The sequence below is a fragment of the Castor canadensis genome, chromosome 11, assembly GCF_047511655.1.
Source record: "Castor canadensis chromosome 11, mCasCan1.hap1v2, whole genome shotgun sequence".
NCBI classification, from domain to species: Eukaryota; Metazoa; Chordata; class Mammalia; order Rodentia; family Castoridae; genus Castor; species Castor canadensis.
This window is the reverse complement of record NC_133396.1, coordinates 60,736,431-60,748,756: the sequence shown is the minus strand read 5'-3', so window position 1 is coordinate 60,748,756 and position 12,326 is coordinate 60,736,431. Positions and strand designations below refer to the sequence as shown.

Below are 12,326 nucleotides of genomic sequence, written 5' to 3'. Positions count from 1 at the left end.
CATGAAATCAGGAAAACAATACATAAACAGGAAAAGTTCAACCAAGAAACAGACACCAAGCCAGGCATAATGGTACACACCTATAATCCCAGCTACTCAGAAAGCTAAAGCATGAGGATTGTGAATTTGAAGTCAGTCTGGAAACCCATAAAAAGACCCAATGAGAGAGAGGGGAGGGGAAGAAAGAGGAGGGGAACATGAACATGAATGAGTAAAAGAACCAAACAAATTCTAGAGCTGAAGAATGTAATATCTGAATTGAAAAAAAGAGCAATAAAAAGAAAAGAATGAAAAAAGAGTGAGGAAAGCCTACAGGACTTACAGGACAAAATCAAGTGAACAAATGTATGCATTATGGAAGTTCCAAAAGGAGCAGAGAATGAGAAAGAAGAAAAAGCCATTTTGTATTCATGGTCAAAGATCTCTTTAATGTACTAAACTTGGTTTCTTGATATTTTATTGAGGATTTTTGCATCTATGTTTACCAAGGATATTGGTCTATAATTTTCTTTTCTGTAGTGTCTGGTTCTGGGATTGGGATAAATGCTAGTCTTATAAAATAAGTATGTTAAAGTGTTGCCTCCACTTTAATTTTTCAGGGGCATTTGAGAAAGATTGCCATTGATTGTTATTTAAATGTTTGGTAGAATTCACCAGTGAAGAAACTGAATACACACAGTAAAACAATGAAAATAGGTATTTACTTTATATCATACACAAAATATCAACTCAAAATAGATTAAAGTATGGCAGTTCCTCAAAAAATTAAAAATAGGACTACCATATGACCCAGCAATCCCACTGTTTGGTATAATCAAAGGAAATAAAATTGGAATGTTAAAGAGATACCTGTATTTCTATGCTAACTTCAGCATTACTCATAGTAGCCAAAATATGGAAACAACCTAAATTTCCATTAATGGACTAAAGGGAAGAGGAAAGAAGATCATAGTTAAAGAATACAGTTTCAACTATGCAAGCTAAGTTCTGAGATCTACTATACAGAGGAATAACCATAACTAATTACACTGTATTACATATTTAGAATTGCTAAGAGAGTAGATCTTATGTTAAATATTCTTATTTTTTAAAATCACACAACAGTAATCATAGTCAAATAATAAAGAAGCAGAAGGAGAGAAAGGGGGATAAAGTAGAATGATGGAGGGGGTGAATTCAACTATGATATATTGTAAGAACTTTTGTAAATGCCACCAATACAACAATAATATGACAATAAAAAGAGGCAGAAGGAAACTTTGGGGGGTGATGAATGTATTTATGGCCTTGATCATGAATGTTTCACAGGTATATATTTATTTGCAGACTCAGCAAGATGTATACATTAAATATGGACACCTTCTTATATGGCAACCATACTTCAATAAAATGGTTTTTTTTTTAATGCCGCCCAATAAAATACTAACAGTGGTTGTGCGATATAGCTGATTATAAAGTTATATTTAAAAATCAGAGTAGTCAGGAGACTACTCTTTAAAATGGTTTTTAAAGATTTTTTTAAAAGAGTCATTCCAAATACTGGCTCCCTATTAAAAATTTCCCTGACTCTTCCAACCTCTGAGCTCCTAGGCCTCAATTAGAATTCTCACACATTTCACCTTTCTTGCCACTACAGCAGTGCTTCTCCCAGTAGACACTGGGTCATAAAAAATAAAATCATCATATATAACCATATACTAATCTAGTGTTTATTTTTCTAATAGTGTTATTATCTAATCACTTCATATATATTGATCTTTATTTTTTTGTATGTGATACTGGGGTTTGAACTAAGAGCCTCATGCTTGCTAAGCAGGTATTTTGCCACTTGAGCCATGCTTCCTGTCTTTAATCTTCCCCCAAACATAAAGTATAAGATACTATTTTTAATTTATAAATAAAGAAGCCAAGGCACAAAGGAGATGAAGTAACTTTCCTAAGGTGGCATATCTAGTAACAGTAGAGACAGAACTGCACACACCAGTGGTCTGATCTTTGTTCTAAACAAGTAGTTTATGCTGCTTCTCCACACAGGAGTGCTGCTATGTAGTTACAACCTCCGACCAATTTTATTTTAAGGTTTCCTAAGTTAATTTTTCTAGCGAATACATCTTAAGTTGTATGAAATGATGACATGTCAACAAAGATCCAAGACATGTACTATATGGCTGAATTTTAAGAGGAAAAAGAATGAATAAAGGAAAGAAGTGACAGATGGAAGGCTAAAGGAGGAAGGAAGGAAGGAAAGAAGGAAGGGAGTGAGTGAATGAGTGAGTGAGGATGGGTCTTAAATTCACACACAAAAAAATGACCAAAACTCAGAAGGCAGAGATCAGGAGGATTGTAGTTCAAAGCCAGAGGAGTGGCTCAAGCAATAAGTTCGCCTAGCAAGTATGAGGCCCTGAGTTCAAACCCCAATGCCACCAAAAAAAAAAAAAAAGACCAAAACCGAAAAAGTTAACGAAAGCACTAAGAAACAGTAAAGAACACTTAATTACTGAAAAAGTATATGAATATGAAAAGGTATACCATATTAATGGATTGGAAGACTCAGTATAATAAGATATCAACTCTCCCTAAACAGATCTATAGACAAACACAATACCAATCAAAATCCCAGGCAACTATTTTATAGAAATGGACAAGCAGAATGCCACATTTTAAAGAAAAAAGCAGGCCTCCTGGTGCTTACCATAGGTTGTCTTCTTACACTGACTATATAGGAAGGGGAGGCAAAGTAAAACTACCCCATATGCACCTCAGGCCATGCCCTGTGCCTGGTCTGCATTGTGAATGGGAAACACAGAATGAAAGAAAAAATAAGAGGAACAAAAAAGCAAAGGATCTAGAATATCCAAAACAATCTAGAAAAATAAGTATACTATCTGACTTTCTAGACTTAACTAGAACTAGTTAACTATAAAACTAGCTCTCTCCATTGTTATATATTAATATATACTACTATATGAGCCCATAATACATGTCACCAGGGTAATACTGGCATAATAATGAACATAATGGCCAATGTAACAGTCCAGGGTAGACCCACACAATGATGATTTCAATGAAGATGCCACAAGAATATAGAACAATATTGTCAGAAAAGGTGTTAGAATAAATGGAGATCCATATGCAAAAGAAAAGATCTCAACCCTTACCTTATACCATTCAAAAATACTTTAAAATAAAAGACAAACCTCAATACCTAAAAATAATTCAAAACAAATAGTAAACCTCAATACCTGAGCTGAATCTACAAAACTTTTAGGAAAAAATGTTTGTGACTTGTGCTTAGGCAAGGTTTTCTTAGAACACAAAAATATGAATTACAAATGAAAAAAACTGATAAAGTAGACTTAGTCAAAATTATAAGCCTGGGCTCTTCAAAAGACACTAAGACTATGAAAATACAAGACATGGACTGGGAGAAAATATTTGCAAACCATATATCTAATAAAAGAATTATATTCAAAATATATACAGAACTTTTATAACTCCATAACAAGATGACAAACAACCCAATAAAAAAAAACTAGGCCAAATATTTTAACAGACTCTTCACCAAAGAATATATATAAATGGTGACTACGTACATGAAAAGATGTTTAAAAATCATCAGTCAGCAGATAAATGCAAATTAAAGCCAGAATGACTAAAACTTAAAAGACAGAATCAAAATCAAATGTTGTTGAGGATGTAGAATAACCGGAATATTGCTGGTGGAAAAATAAATGGTACAACTACTACAGACAACAGTTTTATGGTTTCTCATAAAGTCAAACTCACAATTGCTACACAACTCAGAAATTCCACTCCTTGGTGTTATCCATTAGACATGAAAACATATGTCCACATGAAGACCTGAAAATATATATTAATAATAACATTAAATCATGTTCAAAGCAGCATCATTTCATAAAGCCAAAAACTGGAAACAATCCAAATGTTCATTACAGGTAATGGAAAAACAGATTTTGGTTATTTCTACACAACAGAATAATACTCAACTATAAAAAGGAATGGATGAACTGAGGCGAAATCAGGGCACTTCTTCCTAAATTTCCCATTACAAGTTTAAAAACAGTAACATTATATATGAAACAAACATAAGACTCTAAAAAGTAGAAGAAGACAGATCAGATTGGTATCAGGAATGAAATAGCAGTGAGTTCCCTAGATTTTTGTTTTGTTTTGCTTTGTTTTTCAACCTTATTTGTCTGGATCTGGACACCAGAGGTGCTTCTGTGAACAACAGTGGGCATAAACGAAATTCCCAAAAAGTCTTCTCTCTGTGGCCAAAGGACCAGGAAAGAGGCAACCTAGCAAGACAGAAAACATTCAGCCAATAATCACCCCATCACTATCAAACACCATGGAACAAACCACAGCCCCACTGTCACCCCATCAGCAAATGCTGAGCCTAGACTTCTCTCCTCACCTGGCTGTAACCAGGCACACAGATTATTCTCCTGCCAGAGTGGCACCAGACAAGATTGAGTAGAGATCCAGGACTTTCAACCTTATGTAGTGATGAGGCACCCTCTTCCAAAATGTCACAGAAGACATGTGAGGGACTTAGACATCCATTCCCACTGAGCAGGAACAAGGTGCTGCTCACCCCACCTCACTGTCAGAAGAGGTCTGGTAAGAAAAATGGAAGTTTCATTACCACACACTGCAGTGTCAATGGAGGCCAGAAAGTGGCGCACAGCAAGGTGCTCTTCTGCCTCCCAGACTGCTGATCTTCAGAGAGGTTGAATAGGGAGCCACAATTTCTACCTGCACCTGGCAGTAATGAGTCCATACCTTCTCCACCAACGTGATGTCAAAGAAGACCTGCCAAAGCAGAAGATTTAAGCAAGATCCAGAATTGCCTAATATAATGTCCAAATGCCCAGGATATAATAAAAAATCACTTATCATACCAAGGAAAATCTCAAATTGAGAAGATTATCAGTAGACATCAGCACCAAGATGACACAGATGTTGAAATTAACTGATAAGGATTTTAAAAACAGGCATCATCATAAAAATATTTCAATGACTAATTACAAACACATTTGAAACAAATGAAAACCAGGTCTCTAAACTGAAGAGAACACCCACAGAGTGGGAGAAAATATTTGCCAACTATACATCAGACAAAGGACTGATAACCAGAATATATAGGGAACTCAAAAAACTAAATTCTCCCAAAACTAATGAACCAATAAAGAAATGGGCAAGTGAACTAAACAGAACTTTCTCAAAAGAAGAAATTCAAATGGCCAAAAAACACATGAAAAAATGCTCACCATCTCTAGCAATAAAGGAAATGCAAATTAAAACCACGCTAAGATTCCACCTCACCCCTGTTAGAATAGCCATCATCAGCAACACCACCAACAACAGGTGTTGGCGAGGATGCGGGGAAAAAGGAACCCTCTTACACTGTTGGTGGGAGTGTAAACTAGTACAACCACTCTGGAAAAAAATTTGGAGGCTACTTAAAAAGCTAGACATCGATCTACCATTTGATCCAGCAATACCACTCTTGGGGATATACCCAAAAGACTGTGACACAGGTTACTCCAGAGGCACCTGCACACCCATGTTTATTGCAGCACTATTCACAATAGCCAAGTTATGGAAACAGCCAAGATGCCCCACCACTGACGAATGGATTAAGAAAATGTGGTATCTATACACAATGGAATTTTATGCAGCCATGAAGAAGAACAAAATGTTATCATTCGCTGGTAAATGGATGGAATTGGAGAACATAATTCTGAGTGAGGTTAGCCTGGCCCAAAAGACCAAAAATCGTATGTTCTCCCTCATATGTGGACATTAGATCAAGGGCAAACACAACAAGGGGATTGGACTATGAGCACATGATAAAAGCGAGAGCACACAAGGGAGGGGTGAGGATATGTAAGACACCTAAAAAGTTAGCTAGCATTTGTTGCCCTTAACGCAGCAAAACTAAAGCAGATACCTTAAAAGCAACTGAGGCCAATAGGAAAAGGGGAACAGAAACTAGAGAAAAGGTTAGATCAAAAAGAATTAACCTAGAAGGTAACACCCACGCACAGGAAATCAATGTGAGTCAATGCCCTGTATAGCTATCCTTATCTCAACCAGCAAAAACCCTTGTTCCTTCCTATTATTGCTTATACTCTCTCTACAACAAAATTAGAAATAAGGGCAAAATAGTTTCTGCTGGGTATTGAGGGGGTGGGGGGGCGAGGAAGGGGGCAGAGTGGGTGGTAAGGGAGGGGGTGGGGGCAGGGGGGAGAAATGACCCAAGCCTTGTATGCACATATGAATAATAAAAGAAAAATGAAAAAAAAAAAAAAAAAAAAAAAGAAAATTTGTTTAGGTATCTCTTATTTAATCTCAACATTATACTTACCTGATAATCTCTTTTGTTATTGTGCTGAAACATTCATAACAATAAACTTACTCTCTTAAGTATTCAAAAAAAAAATTAAAACCAGGAAATCTCAGTAAGGAAATAAAAGATAAAAAAGAACCATACAGAAATTTTAGAACTGAAACATACAATAACCAAGATAAAAGGCTCAATAGATAAGCTCAAAGCAGAATAGAGGAGATAAAAGAATCAGTGAACTGGAAGACAGAACAGAAATTACCCAGTTTGAACAACAGAGAGAATATAGACTAAAAAAAATATGAACAGATGGACACCAGTGGCTCACGCTTGTAATCCTAGCTACTTGGAGGCTCAGATCAAGAGGATCACAGTTCAATTACAGGCGTGAGCCAACGGCTCCTGGCTAACATATCACTTCTTGATGTTAGGTGGGGATCAGAACTGCTCACAGATTAATGCTTCAGAGTAGATCTCAGGAAGAAAGATTTAGAAAACCCCACCCAAAATATACCCTAAAAACAGCATTGGTTAACTATTGCTACTGACAAAAACATTTCCAGATACTATAATCTACAAAAAAGATAAATATTACTGTACATTAACACAATTAGCTGGTCAGTGGAAAGGTGGCCTCTGTACAGTGATAAGAAGACTTGGAATTTTATCTGCGAACAAATACAAATTGGATAGAAAATGCTAAGGCAAGGTGGCCTCCCCTAGAAGAATCAATGGATAGAACTGTCTTGCCATCCCTCCTGTCCTGAGTGAGCACCAGGACAAAACTCAACAGTAATAAATTGTCTAGAGAGGAAAAAAGAGATGATTGCTACTTCCACCTACATAAGAAATAAAAAATAAATATCAAGTAGTGAGTCAAAGCAAAGGTACAAGGTCTATTACTGGTGAAATCATCTTCCAGTGCCCAAATGGAATGCCCTTTAAGCTGGCTGACTCACCCAAAGCTCTAGAAATATGAAAAAAATCTAGTTCCTATCCTGAGGGAAAAAGGACCCAACAATTCAGTGGAAACTGCTGCCTAGAAAAAAAAAACAAAAAAAACACAACCAGGTGTAGGGATAGCAAGAAATTCACTCCACTTGCACAGATCCTGGACTGTCAGGTAGAACACCACTCACAGGTTAGCATACTCTCTTATAGCCACAATTCTTAGACCCAGTACACAGGTGCCCAGATGCTCTAGCCTACAGACTATACCTCTGCCTTACCCCTTTTGTTATTCAGGACCCTTATTCACACATAAATGAGAGTCAATTCAAAGTGGCTTTTTAAAAAGAGAAGGCATGCACTGGTTCCTGTAACATAAAAAAGGTTAGGGTTAGTATAACCACAGACATGGCTAGATCAAGGGTTCAAACAGTATCTTGAGATATTCCTTGCTCGCTCTCTCTCTCTCTCTCTCTCTCTCTCTCTCCCCGCCCCCACTCCCCAATGACCCAACTTTACTTTTTTCTGTATTTTTGTATCGGCTTTATTTTCTGATAATCTTTCTCGGCGGAGGGGGGGTGTGGAGGTTGTACCGGAATAAACAGGCTACAATCATGGCAGCCACAGTGGAAACAAAGATTTGATTCAATTTCCATGCAAGTTCCAGAAAAGGCCTCTTTGGCTCTGATTAGCCTATCGTAGCCATGTGTCCACTTCTGAATCAAGTATTCAGAAGGGTATTCAAGAGGGTGAAATATTCTCATTAACAGTGTTCAATGGGTTGCTTAGCAGTAGATGAGCAAAATCACCAGGCAGCCCAAGAGTCACTAGCAATATCATTTGAGGGTAAAAGCAACAAGAGTCAAAAAGAACAGGAATCTCTGGCTGACTGAGCAGCTTTTCAGATTTTGTTCTCTCCAAGATAATAATAAATACTGACCTATTAAACTTAATAAGCCTCCCTGAGAAGTGTGAAGTTGTTATGGGTTAATATTCATAAAAAGCACTTAGAAGAATGTCAGACCCAAAATAAGTACCCTAGAATTTAGGTAGCACCATAGAAGAAGGATCCAAGATATGGGAAAAGGACATATCATAATAAGGCAGAATGGAGGCACAGAATAGCTGAAATACTAAAAGGAGTATAGTCTGATTTTGTAACAAACTGGTGAAGCAGGTTATATTGGTTAAGCTACTTTTTGCTTTTTGATTCATAACTTGAGAATTACAAGACTGTTTTAAACTATATTTTCAGTCACTAATTCAGGAGATAAGATATAGAACAAATATCTAATACTGGTTACAAGATGGTGGCCTGGTATACACTGGAGTCTATTCTTCTACACCAAATTCTAACCATAGAAGCAAAGAAGTCTTATAAACAAATTAATAACTATGCTCCAAAACCAGAAATGCTTGGTGAAACATAAAGAACTTGCTATAAGACAAAAATCATACTAGATTAGATTGAAATGAAAAGTGTAGCCTAGAACGTGGATGGGAATGTACAGAAGCAAGATCATGCCCTGAGGGAAGGACCTGGAGCTCTCCACAGGGAATATAAGCACTCACACCTTGCACAACTTCTTCATGCACAACAAGCCACCCACTCCCAAATTTCAGTGAAAACAAAACAAGTGCAACCCTGACAGTAGCAGCATCTCTACCCAATTGGACTGTGAAAGCCAAGACCACGGTCTAGTTAAAATAGCATCAGTGATGAAGAGACACACACACACACACACACACACACACACACACACTCACAAACAGTTGAGAACATTCTCTCACCATAAGAGAGACACAAACTCAAAACACAGGAGAAACTTATACCCAATGAAAGAGAACTAAAAAGGCATCAATCAAAATTAACACTTTAAAATAAATTTAATTAAGAGCTTCAAAAAGATAGGGTGGGTAGTATGATCATGAAATATGAACTGGAAGTTACTAAATGAAGCAATTAGAGACCCTGTAAATAAAAAATGACAACTGTTGAAATTACAACTCAGTGACAGGATGGATAAAGCTAAGGAGGCAATCTGTGAGATGGAAGACTTGACCACAGAATTTTCTGAAAATGCAAAACCCTGAAATAGGGGTTTGAAAAGTGAAGAAGGAAATCCTGAGGAATATGGAGAATAGATTCAAATGTTCTAATATATACCTAAAAGTTCTACAAGTGGAAACTACAAAAAATAGTGGAGAGGAACTATTTTAAGAAATAAAGCCCTTGTAGTTAACTATGAAGGATCGAATCGAATCTCCCCTTTTTTGCTCTCCTCCCTTCCCAATTAAAATGCCAGTCGACTGACTTAAAAGGAAGGCATAAACCCATTAGTACCAATAGAACTGGGCTGGTGGAGTGGCTCAAGTGGTAGAGTACCTGCTCTGCAATTGTGAAGCCTTTAATTCAAATCCTCCCACCAAAATAATAATAGTAACAATTTAAAAATTAGAAAGCACACTGAAAGTTGTGTCCCCATTCTATTTCTTCCAAAATACTAATGGCCTCTATATCCCAAACAGGAAAATGGAAGGTTTGGTCTCTGGAGAAACCAAGTATCCTAATAAAAAAAAATATGACTTTCAGATGCTGACCACAGAGGTCCCATGCATAATGATCAGATCTCTACCTATAACTTTGAAAACCCTTACCAATCAATGGTCACAATTATCTTTTATAGTGGCTCACTCTTTAAATATCAAGAAAAAGCCAAAGATCACCAGACACTGAAAAATGAAAGAAAAGAAAGAGACTCAAAGGAACTATGAACAGTGCAGTGCATAGGAGATTTTTAAACTATCATTATAATATTCAGAAATATTAGAGAAGATTTAGCATCCTTGAAACAAGAGCAGGCTATTTTCTGAAATTAACAAAAAGAGAAAGAATATTCCATAGCAGAAAGAAATGAATTCAAAAGAAAAAGTGGACCTCTCTAAGGAAGTAGTAGGAAAAACAGAGAAAGATGGAAATTAGAGGAAACAATGATAATTTAGGAACTATTAATCAGGTATGTAAATTGCTGTATTTTGAGGTTTCTTTTTAAAGAGCTTACCTTTTCTTACTTTCACTAATAAAAAGTTCTTCAAAATTCTAAGAGTTTATTTCCTGTCCACAATTCTATTCTTAGACAAAATTACTAATCAAATGTGAGCTGAATAAAGACATATTCTAGCATGGAAAATTTCCCAAAAAGTGTACCTTTTAAGCATTCCTTTTCAGAAAACTACTGGAGTAGTTTTGTTGCTTATGGTCAGTTCCAGGTGCAATGGGTAACCAGGAACAAATGTGTACAGATGTTTAAGTACTACCTCACAACCAGATTTTCTATATAGGCACTAATAACTCGCCACATTTTGTATAGGCTCTTGATTTTTTTTTTTTTTTTTGCAATATTAGGGTTTGAACTCAAGACCTCCAGCTGGCTTGGCAAGCACTCTACCACTTGAGCCACACCTCCAGCCTCTTGGGTCCATGAACCTTGACATGCATTTTTAAACAAATTGTTTATGTAGATAGGGACCCCACCAAAAATACTTTCATGAGACTCCACACACACTAGAGTATGTCAAAGTAATAGACTTTTACAACAATGATTACCTAGGAATTTAAGAATTAATTTATTTTTCTTTTGGAGTACTGAGAATTGAACTCAGGGCTTCATTCCTTTTTTTTTTTTTCAGTACTGAGGTTTGAACTCAGGGCCTTCACCTTGAGCCACTCCACCACCACCATTTTTGCAGTGGGTTTTTTTCAAGATAGGGTCTCAAAAACTATTTGCCTGAGTTGGCTTCAAAACGAGATCCTCCTGATCTCTGCCTCCTTGAGTAGCTAGGATTACAGGCCACTGGTGCCTGACAGGGCCTCATTCCTGATGTGCTCTAACACTTGAGCCACTCTCCAAGTCCTAATGAAAAGATTATTTAAAAAGCTTTGGGTGTGGATTCATTATAGTGACAATGACAGAAAGCAACATTGAAGGGCCAAGGGCAGAATGAATGAGACTATAAATCAAGCCCATGACAGTGTCTAAGATATTCCACCTACTTCTAGTGTGACTTCAAGAACATCCCTTCCCCTCCCTGAGTTTTAGTGCATTTATCTATATAACTGGGATAATAAATTCTACTTCTCAGAGTTTTATAGGATTAAGTTAGACACATTAATTTTCTTATTCCTATCAAACACACACTTGATTGGAGCAGATTATCCTCTGGGGATGGGGATGGCAGTGTATAATTTTAGGAGTCAACCTCTCTGCCTTCTTCAATTTATAGACAATGTTGGAGAAAACAGTAATGTCTGCATTTGATCTAGGCAAATCATTTGTTTATGTTGCTAATACAGTAAGTAGTTGGCTCATTATTTACAAAATACTTTGAGTTATTTTGGTTTTGGAAAGCTGGGGGGGCAGAACAGAGGTTGGAAAGGAGATGAGATGGTAAGCTGTTTAACATAATAAAATGAAGAGAACATTATGGGTAGGGGCATAGCTCAGTGGTAGAGCATGAGTTTGGCATGCTTGAGGCCCTGCACTGCATAAACGTTCCATCTCCAGCACCACAAAAAAAGAAAAATACTATTGACCTTCCTCAATTGCGTTGTATCTGTGGAGAAGGCACAGGAATAAACAGAACAAAGATAAAGTAAAATATTTCCACAAGACACCTGTGGGGTGGGTAATGGAGGTGCCGTGGATCAAGTCAGCCATAGGAAATTTCTGGTGGCAGGAAGGGTTGCAAAATGTGTTAAGAATACATTGTCTTATAACTAATCCTGTTTTTACTTAAATTTTTCATACTTTGTTTACAATGGATATTTTGCATTAACTTTGACATTTAAAATATTATTTATCTTGATTACTGAGTTACCACATCTCAGTCCCTGTCCTTGCAGACTTTCAATAAAAGTCTGTTACATAGCACAGCTCAGAGTAAATGACAGCTGTCAAATATGGCTCAGAACCAGGGAACAAAGACTCCATCAGCAGTAGGCAAG

The 12,326-nt window shown here is 36.8% G+C and overlaps 1 protein-coding gene and 1 non-coding gene across 7 annotated transcripts in view; one reads left to right on the top strand and one right to left on the bottom strand.

The window, feature by feature from the left end:
• LOC109682902 (immunoglobulin-binding protein 1-like) overlaps window positions 1-12,326 on the bottom strand; it is a 78,253-nt gene that overhangs the window by 39,932 nt on the left and 25,995 nt on the right. Inside the window, exon 3 of one of the 6 annotated variants that reach the window (XM_074047044.1) lies at window positions 4,670-4,836. The exons of 4 other annotated variants lie outside the window; for them this stretch is intronic. The gene's annotated coding sequence lies outside the window, so the exon portion shown is untranslated. Of the gene's footprint in view, window positions 1-3,786; window positions 3,862-4,669; window positions 4,837-12,326 lie in introns of those variants that run through there. One more of the 6 variants, XM_074047045.1, reaches the window with a different exon arrangement.
• Window positions 2,676-2,806, top strand: LOC141414489 (small nucleolar RNA SNORA51). The gene has a single exon (XR_012439516.1). It is a non-coding gene; the product is annotated as a small nucleolar RNA SNORA51 (small nucleolar RNA).